This window comes from Aquila chrysaetos, chromosome 2 (assembly GCF_900496995.4).
Source record: "Aquila chrysaetos chrysaetos chromosome 2, bAquChr1.4, whole genome shotgun sequence".
NCBI classification, from domain to species: Eukaryota; Metazoa; Chordata; class Aves; order Accipitriformes; family Accipitridae; genus Aquila; species Aquila chrysaetos.
Window position 1 is genome coordinate 6,646,804 of NC_044005.1, and position 16,877 is coordinate 6,663,680.

At 47.9% G+C, this 16,877-nt stretch overlaps 1 protein-coding gene and 1 pseudogene across 1 annotated transcript in view; one reads left to right on the forward strand and one right to left on the reverse strand.

Moving 5' to 3' along the window:
• The window catches only part of LOC115337784 (inositol 1,4,5-trisphosphate receptor-interacting protein-like 1), a 53,540-nt gene that overhangs the window by 28,748 nt on the left and 7,915 nt on the right, over positions 1-16,877 (reverse strand). The window lies entirely within an intron of this gene.
• LOC115337816 lies at positions 4,139-6,161 on the forward strand (annotated as a pseudogene).

A 16,877-nucleotide genomic window follows, 5' to 3' on the forward strand; every position in this document is an offset into this window, starting at 1 on the left:
CAACAAGGTCAGATTGGGCTTTACAGGCTGTTGTAGCCTGGAGGCCTTAAGCGGACCCTCTTTTAGTGGAGGCAACTGGCTAATCCCTTCTAAGTATGCATACCATTTCCTAACTGCGGCCTTTTGGGCTTCTCCCTTGGGAGGAGGCGATCCATTGAGGACTGAGTTTAGGAGAGGAAGAGGGCCCTCTACTGTAACATCTTGTAACGTGCGCAGCTTTTCAGCCTCCTTAACTGCTCTAATGAGGGAAAGGACCCCTTTTTCCCAGTCCACGTACCGTTGCTCAGCCTCCTTAAATGAAGCGGAAGAGAACAAAAAAGGTCTAGCTGGTGTTCATGGTCCCTTTTGGAACATGCCACAGCACAAAGCATGCGCAGCAAATCCCCACTCCACCCTTAAAGGATCTCGCGGGTGCAACGGGCCTAGCCTCTGGTAAGCCTTGAGCTCATCTTTCAGGATATTGAGAGCTTCTGTATGTTGCGGACTCCAATCCCATTTCCTTTTCTTTCAAAGCAAGTCACACAGAGGGCGGGCAATCACTGAGAACCCGGGTATATGTTTTCTCCAGTAGCCCAAGGTACCTAGCAGCTGCTGTAATTCCATCTTATTGCCTGGAGTCTGTCCCTTCTCAATAGCTGACAGAGTGTCACCAGGTACCGTGACTGCTCCAGCTCTCCACCAAGCTCCTAGGAATTTAATTTCTTGTCCGGGACCTTGACATTTAGAAAGCGGCATGTCTAGCCCATTCTTGGTCAACAGATTCCAGATGGCTTCAGACACTTGCCCTACCTGTTCCTTGTTATCTCCACCAACTACGATATCGTCTCTATATTGATATATATGGACGCCTTATGGCACTTCCACAGCATCGAGAAGCTTGGCTAAGGCACCGTGGGCAACAGCAGGAGAGTGCCTGTATCCTCGGGGAAGCTGATTAAAGGTGTACTGTGTCCCCTCCCAAGTAAATGCGAACTGGGGTTTGCTCTCTTCCCTTAGGGGAATCATCAAAAACATATCCTCGACATCCAAAGGAGCCGTCCATGGGTGGGCAGCTGCCTGTATTGCCGTTACTATTTAGGTTATGGTTGGGATGGCAGCAGTTAATGGTGGGGTATTAACTGTTTCATTTGCTATAATCAGTTGTTAATTGCCACCTCCCACCCGGTTTACGGACTGGCCAAGCTGGAGAATTATAAGGGGAATGTGTGCGACTTATGATGTGTCTTTTCTCGAGGTCGCCAATTACTTCTGAAATCCCCCATTTGGTAGCGGGTATCGAGAGACATGGGTTACTTTAGATGGCGGTAGCGCAGGAGCAACCTACAAAGTTTTCACGTGGGTAGCCTCTGCCCCTCTGCCTCCACAGCTCCACACCCTGCCACTGCGTAGATACCATCATTTGCCTGCCAGCACATCGAATCCCAGTACATTTCCCTTGTAAGAGCTCACAGCCACTTCCACAGCCGTCCCTCTCTTTTCCCCAGGCAGCCCGAGTTCAGTTTGAGCTACGGGACGTTTTTCTGCCGCTCCTGGCACTAGTTGTTTCTGTAAGCCACTAATCCGGGCCCCTGTATCAGTCAGGAATTCTGAACTTACCCGTCTTGGACCCACAGGAACCAAGAGTGTAGGAGGCTCCTCATCAGCAGACCACTGGGAAGAACTCACCGCGCGGACGGGGCGGCCTGAACCCCACGCCGCAGCTCCGCGTTTCTTCACTCTTCCCGTCCCCCTCGCAGTGCCGCGCGAGGGGGGGGGTGCGGGTGCCGGCGTCTCCCTTCGGTCTCCAGTTTTGCCCTCTGGCGATTCCACCGGCTGCCGGCTTTTCTCCGCCGCTCATCCCCTCCGGGATCGGCCCGCCGACCCGGCCCGCCCCGGGGACGGGGGTCAGGCCCGCGCCAGGGGCGGGGCGGCGTTCGGGGCGGGGCTTGCGACTGCCTTGCCGGACCTGCCCGCCGCCCGCCGCGCCGCCCTCCGGCTCCGCCCACCCGCCCTCGCGCCCGGGAGCCGCGGTGCTGTGGGACGCTTCCGCCCAGTTCGACGCCTGCGCGGGCCGGGCGGTTCGTGGCGGTTTTGGCGGGTTGCGCTCAGCCCTTTCTCTGAGGGACGTTCTCGGAGGCTCTTCAAAGCGTCCGTAGCCCTCTGAGAAGAGGTCTAAGGTGGCGGGGGTCCACCTCTGTGGGCGGCGCCATCCCTCGCTGCCTGCCCCCTGTCATCGAATCTTAGAGCCATTTAGGTTGGAAGAGACCTTCCAGATCATCGAGTCCGACCACCAGCCATGCCCACTAAACCACGTCCTGAAGTACCCCGTCCACTCGCTTTTTGAACACCTCCAGGGATGGTGACTCAGCCGCTTCCCTGGGCAGCCTATTCCAATGTCTGACAACCCTCTCAGTAAAGAAATGTTTCCTAATATCTAACCTCCATCTCCCCTGCCGCAACGTGAGGCCATTTCCTCTCGCCCTGCCTCCAGCCACCTGACAGAAGAGACCGGCCCCCGCAAACATACATCACCCCAACACAGGAGGCCTTTTGCACCCCCTCCGTTAACCCCGACAATGCCTTTACCCGAACAGGAACGGATTCTCCTCTCTCCTTGGGCTCCGCACCCCCAGCCCGATAGGCTACTCGGGACGTTATCGGTTGATCGTCCCCAGGTCCCTCCGTCAGAAACACTCCCGATCCCCAGAAACCCCTAGCTGCATCACCACTGAAGAGCATCTAATGTACCCCCGTTAACGAAACTCCCCACACTCTTTATGAGGGTGGGCGTAGCCGCAGCAGCCAAGATGTCAATAAACCACTTCTTTGAACACGAGCTGCCTCCGTGAGCGTCCGTGACATGAGCATGTTGGGTTACTATTTCTAAAGCTTAAGCATTCTAATTGTGAAAGGATTTTCAGTCACGGGTTTCTCTAGGTTTGCTTTATTAACAACTCCGAGTTGGGCCACCACCGCAGTGAATGGCGCACTTCCAAAAGTTTCCAAACCTCACATACCCTTTGGCCACCCATTGTCCCAATCCAAAGTCTCTGTAATTTTCCAGCCGATTTTCTGTTCTCCTATCGTTATCATTCATCGTCTTATCTCATCCATTCCCCATTCTCCATTCTCATGTTCTTCTGAGACTGGTGGTCATAGGCAGAAGGTCTCCGGTCACCATCATCACTTATCTTCTTACGCTTCAAAGGTACCTATGAATTTCCAAAGAAACTACTCAGGTTATTTCATTAATTTATCTTGTTCTAAAGTTAATCACTTACTCCCATGTCTTCGGCTAAGATGTATATGATCCTTCCTCTGTTGATTCAGCTTGACTGGATTTTAAGCCAGCCATGAAGAGGGAGTCTCACAGAACAATTAAGCAGCTCATAGATATTGTTTTATAAGCACCCGCATTCTATTAATCATATCTAAACCAATTTCTAATCATTAGTTATATGTCCAATATGAATAGTCTTGAAACAATGAGGCTTAAGGCCTAGTTCCTTTTACACTAATGTAGGTTGTGTAGTATTAATTTCCCCTAACACCATTGAACCGCTGGTTTACTAATGTTCTTGGAGTTCTAAACAATTTTGATTGAAGAACAAACATGTTGATTTTAAAATGTTTCATTGGATTGTCTGAGCCTCAGTGACATGAGACTTGAAGGAATGGCTTAAAGCTGCGTCAAGGGCAGTTCCGATTGGATATTAGGAAAAAGTTCTTCAGCGAGAGGGTGGTCAAGCAGCGGAACAAGCCCCTCCCCAGAAAGGGTCACGGCCCCAAGCCTGTTGGTATTCAAGAAGCATTTGCACATAGTCTCATTCTATGATACCTATTTGAGGTTGCCTCGTGCAGGAGTCAGGGGTTCAACTCGACGACCCTCGGGGGTCCCTTCCAATTCAGGACGTTCCGGGATTGTGAGATTGCCGTTGGCAGGCAGACGGCAAGAAATCCAACGTAAAGCAGCACGCAAGCTCCCGTGAAGAAAACCAACTCTAGCCCAGCCTTCACCGGTACAGCAGGGCAGCTGTGAGTGGCTGAGCCGGGGTGAGGCCGAAGGCCAGGGCTGGCCGGCGGGCGTGCCTGTGATGCGCTCTGGCACCTGTGACATCAGAGGGGACGAGTCACAATGGGGGGGGGGGGGTAGGGTATAAAAGGCACCAGCTGGCAGCGCTGCCCCAGTACAGCCTGGGCGAGCGGTGAGTGCGCAGGCGGGGGGAGGCTGGGCTGGACGAGGGCCCCCGGGGGGGTGGGTTCTCAGCCTGCATCGAGGGCCCAGCTGCTCGCGGGAACACCTTGGGCAGGGCACGGTGCCGCCGCCACCGGGGCTGGGCGCAGGCCTTGCTGCCTCCCGGCTGCCTCGCCCCCTCTCCTACCTGCCCCCAGCTCCCTGCGGCTCCCGCCCCTGCTCCCCCCGGCGCCAGCTCCCTCCCTCCCAGCCCCACTGAACCCCTTCTCTCCCTCCTCCTGCAGGCCATGGCTGTCATACAATTCTTCACCCTGCTTGTGCAAAGCATCCTCTGGAACGCTCAGATGGTCGGTGATGAGCTGGATGAGGCCACACGCGAGCGCATGCAGCAGCGCAAGGAGTATCTGAGCCGGGTGATGACTCGGCTGCTGCAGGAGCTGGAGCAGGGGACGCAGCAGCTGGCGCAGAGGACCCAGGAGCAGAGCGGCTTTGCCTGGGGAGCCCTGCTCTTTGCTGCCTTGCGGCAGTGGCAGTTCTGGGCCGTTGCTGGAGTCCTGCTCCTGCTCTTCGCGCTCTGCTGTCGGCTCAGGAAAAGGAGCCATGAGGTGGACAGCAGCAGTGACGAGGAGAGCTCCAGCAGTGACAGGGAGCAGGTGGAAGAGGAGGCGGAAGAAGATGATGACAGTGACAGTGACAATGATCTGGGAAGGTTATTTGCGGAGCACATACAGTGGCCAGTTCAGAACCTAGCCAGGGACTGTCAGGTGGTAAAGGACCTCATTGACAACTTCATCCTTGTCTTCAGACAGCTCTTGTCAAATAGTTTCTTCCCAGTGCTGGAACCTGCCATCGGGCTGGGCAGCGCGTTCGAAGGTTGGAGTCCCCGCGAGGAAGACATCATCTACCGCCTGCTCGTGCCCCTGAAGCCCCCCCGTGGGCACGCCTTCCACCTGGAGTTGGGCAACAGGGGGGAGACGCCAGCATGGTACTCCTACGTCCGCGTGGAGCTGGAGTGCACCTGCATGAGAGAGCAGCTGGCACAAGAGATGCTGTGCTTCCTGCACCACCCTGTGGAGGAGCTTAGGAGGAATCAGGGTCCCAGCCTCCTACGCACCCTCTGCACTGGCTCCTACCTAGATGTGCAGAAAACTGCCCGCTGGTTCTATCAACTGGTGCAAGCAGCCTGGGTGTTTTTGCCTCAATCATCCACATGGCGTCTAACCATGCTGCCCTCTATCCGCTTCTGCAAATTCCGGGTGACAGAAGGCAACAACAAAACCCACGTTATTGAGATGATGTTTGGGGTGCAGCAAGGCAATTCGGACATCTTTGTGAGCAGCCAGAATACAGAGGCCCTCTTCACCCCAAGCACGACGTGGCCAGAGAGCTACGCTGTGGCAGAGGCGAAGTTCTTCAGGCATATGGCCGGGCAGGTCCCGCATGACAGCTTCCACCTCAGATGCCTGCAGGCCTACGCCCGCATCCTGGTGGGCATAGGCTTTTCCACCTATACCTTGAAGACAGTTGTGATGCACCTCCTGAACACCATACCCCTGTCAGGCTGGCGCAGGAGGCATTTCGTGCTGCGGATGGAGGATATCATGCAATACCTGCTCTGCTGCCTGGAGGAGAAACGCCTCGACCACTTCTTCTTAGGCAACGAGAGGGTGCCTGAGGAGATAAACTTGCCCCCAGACTTCCAAACGGCCGAACCACTCAACCTCTTCCAGCACCTGGTGCACGATCCAGGACGCCCACGCCGAGGCAATGCGTGAGTATACGGATCTGCGACGACGGCTCACGAGACTGCTGGTCTCCGGCCGCTGAAAGAGATCTTCACGCACAGAGCTGTGTTTGCGGGACTCACAGCTGATGGCAGACTACCACCTCATACCAGACTACCACCTCATACCACAGGGAAAAAGAGGGAAGAATGCGGGACACAGAAAGTAAAGGGAAATCCCTGTACAGCAGCCCTCTGTCAAGAGTGTCAGCGTGCTCCTCTAGGCAGCCTCCCCAGCACGGCAGATAGTGGTGACTACGGCGGCTACAAAGCCGACGTCCATCCTCCTTTCCCCTCACAGTCGCAGCCATGGTGGCGATTTCACATGGGCGCAGAAATTCTTCCTGGCAGCTCCAGCTGTGCAGGGACCAAGCGAAAGGCAGCGCTGATGTGCCTCTGTGTGTTCACTGCAGTCTGGATGGAGATAGCACCCATGCCAGACACTTCCTGAGGAGCTGGTGCTGCGGAACTGAGCACGCCGGACACGGAGAACACGCTCCTCAATTGGCAGTGGGAATCGCTGCCGCAGGATTCCGCCACAGCAAAAGCACACGCTGCGGAGTGGGACCCGATGCAGCCGAAGGGGCCATTGCAAGGAGCCTTGCGACAGAGATGCCTGTGACCACGCGGACAGCGACCGCCCTCCCTCTCTGAGAGAGTCCATTCCCTCCGGGAGATCCACCGTGCGCAAAGATGTCAATAAATCTCTTGTTTGGACAAAGGCTGTGTCCGTGAGTGTCCGTGCATCTCTGGGTCGGGGAATGCGGGCATAGGGTGCTGACAGCTCAGCTGCCACGGCGTCGGGGAGCGTCTTGCAGAAGAGCTGGTGCAGTGGGCTCTGGTCTCAGTGATTCACTGGGCTTTGGCTTCCCAGGTGCTGTGGGGTAATGCCAGCAGGCAGCTTGGCATCATCACGCAGCTACTCAATGCCTTGCCCGCAGTGGCATGGTGGAGAGAATCTGGAGGGTAAAAGTGGGAAAGCTTGCGGGTTGAGAGAGGACAGTTTAGTAGGTACAGCACGAGCTACTCGTCCAGGCAAAGCAATGTAAAGAATTCATTCACTCCTGCCCTGGTCTGCCGACCAGACCCGCCTTTTTGGGAGGACTTCTGCCTCCCTGGGGCTCGAGTTGAAGGCATTACCAGGAAACTTCCGAGCCTTGTACGGCCCTCATTATTAGCCGCTCTTGCTTTTTCATGTGGGTACCAACGAAGTCAAAAGAGACTTCAGGGCCTCGGGCAGATTGGTAGAGGGATCAGGAGCACAGGTAGTATTCTCCTCTGTCCTCCCAGCTGTAGGGAATGACATCGAAACACACAGGCGGACGCAGCGTATCGGCACCTGGCTCCGAGGCTAGCGTCACTGCCAGAATTGGGGGTTTTTCAACCACGGGACGGTCTACGCGACACCAGGCCTGCTGGGGCCTGACGAGATTCACCGTTCTCAGTGGGGGAAAAGTATTTTTGCTCATGAGTGAGTGGGGCTGACTGAAGGAGCTTTAAACTAGGTTTGAAGGGGGGGAGGGGTAAAATCAGGCTTATTACTGATAAGCTAACGATGGCCTGACAATGTTGGAGGAATGGTGCGTGGAGCTTTCGCTCTGCTCCACGATGTGCTGAGGACACTGGAATGCATTTGAAACATTTGTAGGCTCAAGCGCACGGTGCGAGGAAGAGACAGGAGGAGCTAGAGGCCTTGGCTCGGTCCCAGAGCAACGACATCACTGGCCTAAGGGACACTTGTTGGGAAGAGTCCTGTGGCCGGAGTGCAGTGACGGACCCTTCCAGGCTCTTCAGGAGAGAGAGGCAGGGCAGGCGAGGCAGAGGGGCAGTGCTGTATGTAAAGGAGGGGTTGGACTGTACAGTGCTTGCAGCTGGGGACAATGTGGTCAAGAGCCTCTGCGTAAAGATTAGGGGAAAAGCTAATAAAGCGGATGTCCTTGCAGGAGTCTACTATGGAGCACCCAGCCAGGACGAGGACGCCAATGTATGAATCTATCAGGAATCACGGGAAATCTCTGGATCAGTCGCCCTGTGTCGTCCTTATGGGCGGCTTCAGCTTCCCAGCTGTGAACTGGGGCTGTCACAGAGCAGACACGAACAGGCCCAGGAAATTCCTGAAGCCCACGTTGAAGACAACTCTTTGATACGGGTACTACGGGAGCCGACTAGGAAGGGTGCCCTCCTAGACCTGTTGTTCGTACACAGAGAGGGTCTTGTGGGTGAAGTGATGATTGGTGGCTGTCTTGGCCATAGTGATCAGAAAATGGTCGAGTTTACAATCTTTGGTGATATGGGAAACCCTGTCCGCAGAGCTACTCCCCTGGATTCTGGGAGAGCAGACTTCAAGCTGCTCAAGGAGCTAGTTAGCAAGGTCCCCTGGGAATCTGCTTTCGAGGGTATCGTTGCCCGTAAATGCCGGTCAATTTTGAAGAGCCGTTTCTTAAGGGCACAGGAGCGGGCAATTGCAATGTGTCGCAAGTCAAGCAAGGGGGGCAGAAGGGTGGCTTGGCTGACCAGGAGTCTCCTTTGAGAACTTAGGCAGCCGATGGCAATGCATGGGGTCTGGAAAGGGATATTGGGGGTCTTGATTGATGGGAATTCACTCAGTAATTACCATCACGGGCAAAACAGACTTGACCTGGGTAAATTAATGTAATTGATTGCCAACCAAACCCTATTAGGGTAATGAGAAATAAAACCAAATTTTAAAACACCTTCCTCCTGCCCCTCCCTTCTTCCCAGTCACAGTTTCACTCCCGAATTCTCTCCCTCCTTCTCCTGCAGCGACGCAGGGTGACGGGGAATTGGGGTTGGGTTCAGTTCATCGCATGTTGTCTCTGGCGCTCCTTCCTTCTCAGGGGCAGGAGTCATCACTCTTCCCCTGCTCCAGCATGGGGTCCCTTCTACGGGAGACAGTCCTCCATGAATGTCTCCAGCGTGGGTCCTTCCCATGGGCTGCAGTTCTCCACGAACTGCTCCAGCGTGGGTTCCTTCCACGGGGTGCAGTCCTTCAGGCACAGACTGCTCCAGTGTGGGTCCCCCGTGGGGTCACAGCCTCCTTCGGGCACCCACCTGCTCCAGCGTGGGGTCCTCCATGGGCTGCAGGTGGATATCCTCTCCACCATGGACCACCACAGGCTGCAGGGGAATCTCTGCTCCAGCGCCTGGAGCACCTCCTCCCCCTCCTTCTCCTCTGGCCTTGGTGTCTGCAGGGTTGTTTCCTTCACATGTTCTTATTCCTCTCTGCCACCTGCTGTTGCACAGCAGTTTTCCCCCCCCTAGAACTAGTTCAGCTGTGAACTGGGGCTGCTGATACCGAAAAAGCTGGTCGAAGAAACTCTCTGAGACTCGATTTTGGGGTTTTAGAAAGCAGGCATTCTTTATTGCAGCACTGGCTGCACGCGGGATCGCTCCACCTATCATGCACCCCGTCAGGCCTAATTGTGCAGGTTAAGTACATGTTCTACATACATATTCACTAGATTTCTGAGAAATGTTATACATATTCATTAGTTTTCCGGGAAACTATTAGCATATGCAAATGTCCTTTACGCAGGTGCAGTGAAGGTCTCTGGTGGTCTTCAGGAGTCCTCTGGTGGTCTTGTTACCAAAAAGCTCGGAATGAAGAACTTATCAACACCAGTTTAGTGTAGATAAGCAGACACTTCTTTATTGACGTCCGGGTGCGCGGGCGAGTCCTCTCACAAACCACGCACACCTGTCACCAAAACAATACACCTTATATTAAGACTTATCGATGCATATTCATTAGATTTCCGAGAAAAGTTATACATATTCATTAAACTTCCGGGAAATCATTAGCATATGTAAATGTCCTTTACGCAGGTGCAGTGAAGGTCTCTCCGAGGCGTGGTAAGTCTTGGAGGCGGGTAGCTTTTGACCAGGAGGTGTGTTTTGGTATTATAATGAAGCAAAGTTCGTCTAGACTTTATGATTTCTTCATCGATGTTACGGCAACAGGTGCAATCCGTCCTTTTTGACAGTAGCTATGTGGTTATCTCTAACGGCTCTAGCCAGGGACCTTCCAGGAGCCTCGTACCGCACATTCTATCCTTGGGGATCGGCCGCTGCGTTCCAAACAGGCCGTTGTCAGGTAACGTACTGACAACTCTTACACCACCCCGTTGTCAGGTATTTCTTTATCCTGTTCTCTAAGTTCTAAATGTTCCTACTAGATGATTTTAGCCAATTTCTCCGGCCTTGATACGGGGCTATACAGGGGATTTCACAGCAGACACTGGTTGGTGGTTAAATATATAAAATACAACATACATATGATTTTGCTAAAATGTTAAAACTAAATATGATTAATTCTAACTAATAACAAATCAAAGACAAATCAGTAACATTTCCCCCCTTTGAAAGTGTTGAAAATTATTTCAATACTTTCACATCATCTATCTAACATGTATTTATTATTATTCTGAGAGTCAATATTTGTTTCGGCATATACTGGTGGTGGACTATATTCTGGTGGAACAATTGGAACTTCTCTCATGATCATGCGATTTATTACAATTCTGTTGATAAATTGGTTTTTTTTAGACAAGCATATAGTAGCATGATCATCGAAAAGACAATTAGTAACAGAAACAAAGTTTTGATTATAGACCGTAACCAAGAGCTCAGATTTCATCTCCATCTACTAAAAATTTTTCTTAACTAATCTTTTGACATATCTTTTCAAACAGTTTCAGTTAATTTGAGATCATTTTTGAATCTTCTACACAAGCAGCCATATTTTAAGGCTGCAGCTAAAAGAGGAATTCTTTCGATTGCTGGGTCTTTAGTACTACAATAATAAAATTTTTTCACATCTCCACCAAGATACTAAATTTTCTTTTTTTTTCATAATGAACTGCCTCTGTCGTCTACTGATGGCTAGGTTGTATTTAGTCACTGGCCTTTGTTTGCAATAGGTGGTTTTGTTTCTATGTTCCAGGGTAGTTAAATTCATAGTTAAAATTCTTCAAGGAATAGATTTTCTCACTGTTCTTGGTATCGGCAAACAAGCAGTAATTTGGGTAACATTTTGCAAGCTGGCAAATCTCTTAATTAATCTTAACATCAAATTTGTTTTGGACATTTTTTTTTCAGGAATGTTAATCAATTGTTCTGTTTCTACTTGTCTTTTGTTTCTAATCATTAAATCAGTCCGGGTTTCCACCATCATTATCTGCCGAACTAATATAAAAAGAACAAGCACAAACAGATATGAAAAATTAGACATGTTTCAGAGTCAGTTTTAAAGTCTTTGGATCCCGGCTAATAATTTTTCATGGAGTAGGTGTCTTCTTCACTTGAATGTAGTGTATCCAAACATCCGATTCTGCAATTTTAATAGCCGTGAAGGTGGTTAACAGTATCTGGAAGGGTCCTTTCCAACGTTCCTGCAGGGGTTCGGAAGTCCACGTTTTCACATAGACATAGTCTCCTGGTTGTAAGTCATGCACCGGAACTTCCAGGGATAATGGTCTATTCCACACCACTGCTCTCCGAATTGCAGTCAAAGTTTTTCCTAAGGAAAGCAAATAGTTATATACATCTTGTTTTCTTTTTACATGCATGTTCGGGTTTGGTTCTGGAGATTCATAAGGTTTCCCATACAATAATTCATAAGGACTGACTGAGGTTCTACTCTTTGGCTGTACTCTGATTCGTAATGATGTCAATGGAAGTGCTTGAGGCCATTTTAAATTAGTCTCTTGACAAATTTTGCTTATTTGCCTTTTTAAGGTTTGATTTATTCTTTCTACTTTCCCACTGGATTGTGGCCTCCATGGGGTATGCAAATCCCATGTGATACCTAAAATTTTGCTAACATTTTGGACTACTTCTGCAACAAAGTGTGGACTTCTGTCAGAAAAAACTCCAATAGGAACGCCAAACCTTGGAATTATTTCTCGTAGTAACCATTTTACTACTTCCTTTGCTTGTGTGGAACGACAGGGAAAAGCTTCTGGCCATCCTGTAAAAGTATCAACCTCCACCAGGATGTACCGATACCCATTCTGCTTAGGTAGTTCTGAAAAATCTATTTGCCAATAATCTCCAGGCTCTGTACCAGATTTTATTCGACCTATTTGAACCTTTTTGATTTTGATTATTGTATTATTTTTCAAACATATTTCACATTTTGCAGTTATTATTTTAGCTATTCTTAACATTCTGAGCGATACTACTTGTTTTTGTAAGGAGGTTACTAAGGCCTCTGCTCCCCAGTGACACTCCTGATGCTTTGTTTGAATTATTTCTCTCATCAAAAAGGGTGGAACTACTCTACCTGTCCTTTAGGTGTTACCCACCATCCGGCTAGGTTTTTCTTAACATTTAATAATTGACCTAACTTCTTATTCTCCTCTGAGTATTTTAGTTCTTCTCTAGGGAGAGTTACTGTTTTGGAGGGAATTAATGCCATTTACAATGCTCGTTCCTTTGCTACCTTTCTTGCCGTTCGGTCGGCTAAATTATTTCCAGCAATTTCTTTTGTGTTTCCATTTTGATGGGCTTTACAGTGCATGATTGTTACTTAATCTGGTTTCTGAACTGCTAGTAATAATTGTAAAATTTCATCTTGGTGTTTAGTATTTGATCCCTGGGAGGACAATAATCCTCTTTCTTTCCACAATGCTGCATGGGCATGTACCACTCCAAAAGCATACTTTGAATCTGTCCAAATATTTACTTTCTTCTCCTCGCTTAGTTCTAAAGCTCGAATTAAAGCAGTAAGTTCTGCTTTCTGAGCTGAGGTGGTACTTGGCAATGTTTTTGCTTCTATAACTGTGGTATCTGTTGTTGCCACATATCCAGCGTATCGAACTCCTTGCTCTATAAAGCTGCTACCATCTGTATACAGTTCCCAGTCCGGTCGCTCCAATGGTACATCCTTCAAATCTTCACGACTGGAATAAACATAATAGCAGCCAGGCAATCATGTTCCAATTGTCCTTCTTCCTGTATGGAACTTAAAAACACAGCTGGATTTGCCAGGTTAGTTGCTTTTAAAATTACATCATCTTGTTAAGTTAATATTACTTGGTACTTCATCATTCTGCTCGGAGATAGCCAGTGTCTCCCCTTTTGTTCTAGAACAGTTTTTACCATGTGTGGGACATAGACTGTTATTGTTTTTCCCAAAGTCAATTTCCGAGCTTCTTGTATAATCATCACTGTTGCAGCCACTGCTCTAAGACAATTTGGCTACTCTTTACTCACTGTGTCCAGTTGTTTGGAGAAGTAGCTGGTTGGTCGTTTCCAGCTCCCCATCTTCTGGGTTAACACACCAAGTGCCAGGTGTTGTCTTTCATGAACGAACAGCTGAAAATCTTTTTTTTCTGTAGCAATCAATATGTCATCCACATAATGTAGAGGTAAATGTTCAGGCTTTGGTTTGTCTTGTTTCCAGATTTCAAGCTCTTTTGTCAGCTGGTTTCCAAAAATTCTCGGGCTATTTTTAAATCCTTGGGGTAGTCTTGTCCATGTCAGCTGCATCTTTCGCTCAGTTTGTGGATTTTCTCATTTGAAAGCAAACAACTTTCTGTTTTCCTTCTCCAAGGGTATACAAAAGAAAGCATCTTTTAAATCAAGCACTGTAAATCACTGATGAGTCTTCTTTAACGCTGTTAGCAATGTATAAAGATTTGTAACCACAGGATATATGTCTTTGGCTATTTGATTCACTGCTCTCAAATCTTGCACTAACCTGTATTCTCCCGAGGGTTTTCTTACTGATAAAATAGGAGTATTATATTCAGATTTACATTCCTCCAAAATTTTATACCTTAAAAATTTGTCAATCAATTTCTTTAACTCCTGCCTGACCTCTGGTTTAATTGGGTATTGTTTAATTTTTACTGTTCCTGCATCTTCTTTTAGAGATCTATTTTTACAGGTGCTGCTAATTTGGTTTACCAGGAATATCTGTTTCCCACACTGTAGGGATCACTGCAAAATCCACTTCTGGTGGAATTTCCTGCTCCTCCACTTTTTCTTGCATCATTAGGATTTCTCTTGTTTTTGACTCAGGTATCTTCAAAAAAAGTTCTCCTTCCTCAAAAACAATTTGTGTATTTAATTTAGATAACAAATCCCTTCCTAACAAGGGTATCGGGCATTCTGGTACATACAAAAAATTCATGTGTAATTATTTTATTTCTAAATTTCAAATCCAGAGGTTGCAGGAATGGTCTGTTTTCTTCTTTCCCTGTTGTTCCTACTATGTTTGCTGTTTTTGTTCCAATTTTTCCTTTACAAGTAGTTAATACTGAAAATGTCGTTCCTGTATCTATTAAGAATTTAACTTCTTTTTCTCCCAGCTTAAATATAACCAGAGGATCAGCTGGGTTCCCCTCCGGTCCTCTTTATTCATTCAAAACCATCATTCTGGCTACCTCTTTCCGAATATTTTCTCCTGAACACTGCACATTTTTAGGACAATCTTTTCTCCAATGTCCTTCCTCCCGACACAAAGCACACTGATTCACTCCTAAGGGGGTGTTAAAATTCAGATTGATAAAATTCATAAATTCTCTCCGTCCACTGCCACCTCGTCCTCTTCCTCTACCTCGTCCTCTGTCTGTTGTTCCTGTCATTAAGGCCAATAATCTATTTTCTCTAATTTTCCTTTCCTCTTTTTCCCTGTTATTATATATTTTCCATGTTGCCTCTAACATTTTATTCAAGTTTCTTGAATCCTCTCCCTCCAGCTTCTGAAGTTTCTTTCTTATGTCTGGTGTCGACTATCTCATAAAAATCAAAGCCAACTGTACCTGAGCCGCCTCTGTTTCTACTCTTAAATCAGTATATTTTCTGGCAGCTTCCTTCAATCTTTCCAGAAACGCTGAGGGAGATTCATTCTTATCTTGCCTCACTTCATATAATTTAGACCAATTCAAAGATAGCATGTTTAACTCCATATAAAATCTATTTCTGATACCGACTCAGCCTTTCTCTATGTTCCACGTTATTTGGATCCCACTGCGGATCCCCAGACAGAAAATTCTGCTCTAATGTTTCACCTATTGTCCTACTCAATACTGCCACTTCTGCCTGTGCTTTGCCAGTTTTTAGTACCATCTGCTTTTCTGTATCATCCAACAAATTATCCAAGATCACCTGTAAATCACTCCAGTCTGGATTCTGCGTTCTAATTATAGTATCCACTACTCTGCCAACTCTCTCAAGATCTTCTCTATATACTCCAGCTGCCTGCTTCCAAACCATCAAGTCCACAACCAAAAAGGGCACTTTTACATACACTGGTCCATCGTTACCAACTCCCTGCCGCAAGGGAGCTATTGTTTGTGCCTGCTGTCGGGTCCTTCGAGAAATGGGGGTGTGAATCACAACTTCAGACGGTTCTTCCCCTGCATCCTCTATTCCACTGCTTTCTGGTTCTTCTATTTGTTCCCTATGCTCTCGCCCCTAATTCCTTCTTTTCTTGGGAGGGGATATATCCAACTCTGGCCCTTCATCCTCTTTAGGGGCAATATCACATGCCAGACAACATTTCTTCTCTTTCTTATTGTCAGAAGTTATAGCCATCATCATATTGTCTCTACTAACTAGCTTGCACTCATTCTGCCAATCTCGTTTCTGCCTTAAGTAAAAGAATAAATCCACATAAGGTACTTCACTCCATTTCCCGTCTCTTCTACAAAACAACATTAACTGCAGAATGGTGTTATAATTCAGTGTCCCATTCACGGGCCACCTTTCCTGATCCTCCAATGTATACAGAGGCCACCAATGATTACAATATTCAATCATTTGATTTTTACGTAAATCGTCATGCAATTCACCCCAATGTGTCAACAAACATCCCAACAGAGATGTTTTCGGTATCTTTCCATCAGTGGACAAATTTCCCATACTTTTACTCTTAAATAATTTGGCAAATGCCATTATGTTTATACCCAATACCAAATATCTATTAAATATATAACAAATATCAAAAATCAATAATCAATTATCAGATGTTAAATACCAAATATCAAATGCCAAGTATCAAATGCAAAGTTTCAAATACCAAATACATATATCAAACACCAAATATTAAATAAATACAAATAACAATTGTTGCCAGGTAATGGAGTCCACCTACTTGCCTAGGGCACGGACAAAGACGACTTCCCTAAGCAAGAGTCATAACCAATATCCCCTGGCAAGATTATTAACCAGCAAATGTATTCACACTTTATAACTTCCAACCTTAGTAAGAAACACTACAATTGTTACCAAGACTCAATTCATGTTTAATTGCACATCTTACACTTACAACACTCACGATATTTCCCAGTACACAATCTATCTCAAAATTTTTTTTCTTTTTTTTTCTTTTTTTTTTTCTTTTTTTTGGGGGGGGGGGTTTTTTTTTGGTTTTTTTGGTTGTTTTTTTTTTTTTCTTCTAGAATTTGGGACTCAAACCCAAAGTTTCCAAAATGCTTTTGAAGTTGGGACTCTAACCCAGAATCTTCAAAAGTTGCGGGACTCCTTCCCACTCCCAAATTGTCCAACCCAGCAATAGCTTTCGCTTATGTCTTACGGGCAGACGCCTAGGCTTCTACTTCCTTCAGGATCCTTTTGTCCAACCTTGCGCAGCTTTCGCCGCGTCTGACAGGCAGACGATACCGGTGGGACTCTAACCCACTCGGGGGGACTCTAACCCCAAACAATACCGGTGGGACTCTAACCCACTATCCTTAATATTTAAAAGAAGTGTCTTACCAAAATCCAGGGGAAGTCGCAAAGAGCCTTATGGATCGGGGATCGATGGGTATCCCCGAGAAATCCTTGGTGCCGGCAGGAACCAATCGGTCCCCGACTCCTCCGGTCTCTCTCAGCGAGGTCCCATCTGGGTCGCCAAAAACTGTTACCGAAAAGCTCGGAATGAAGAACTCA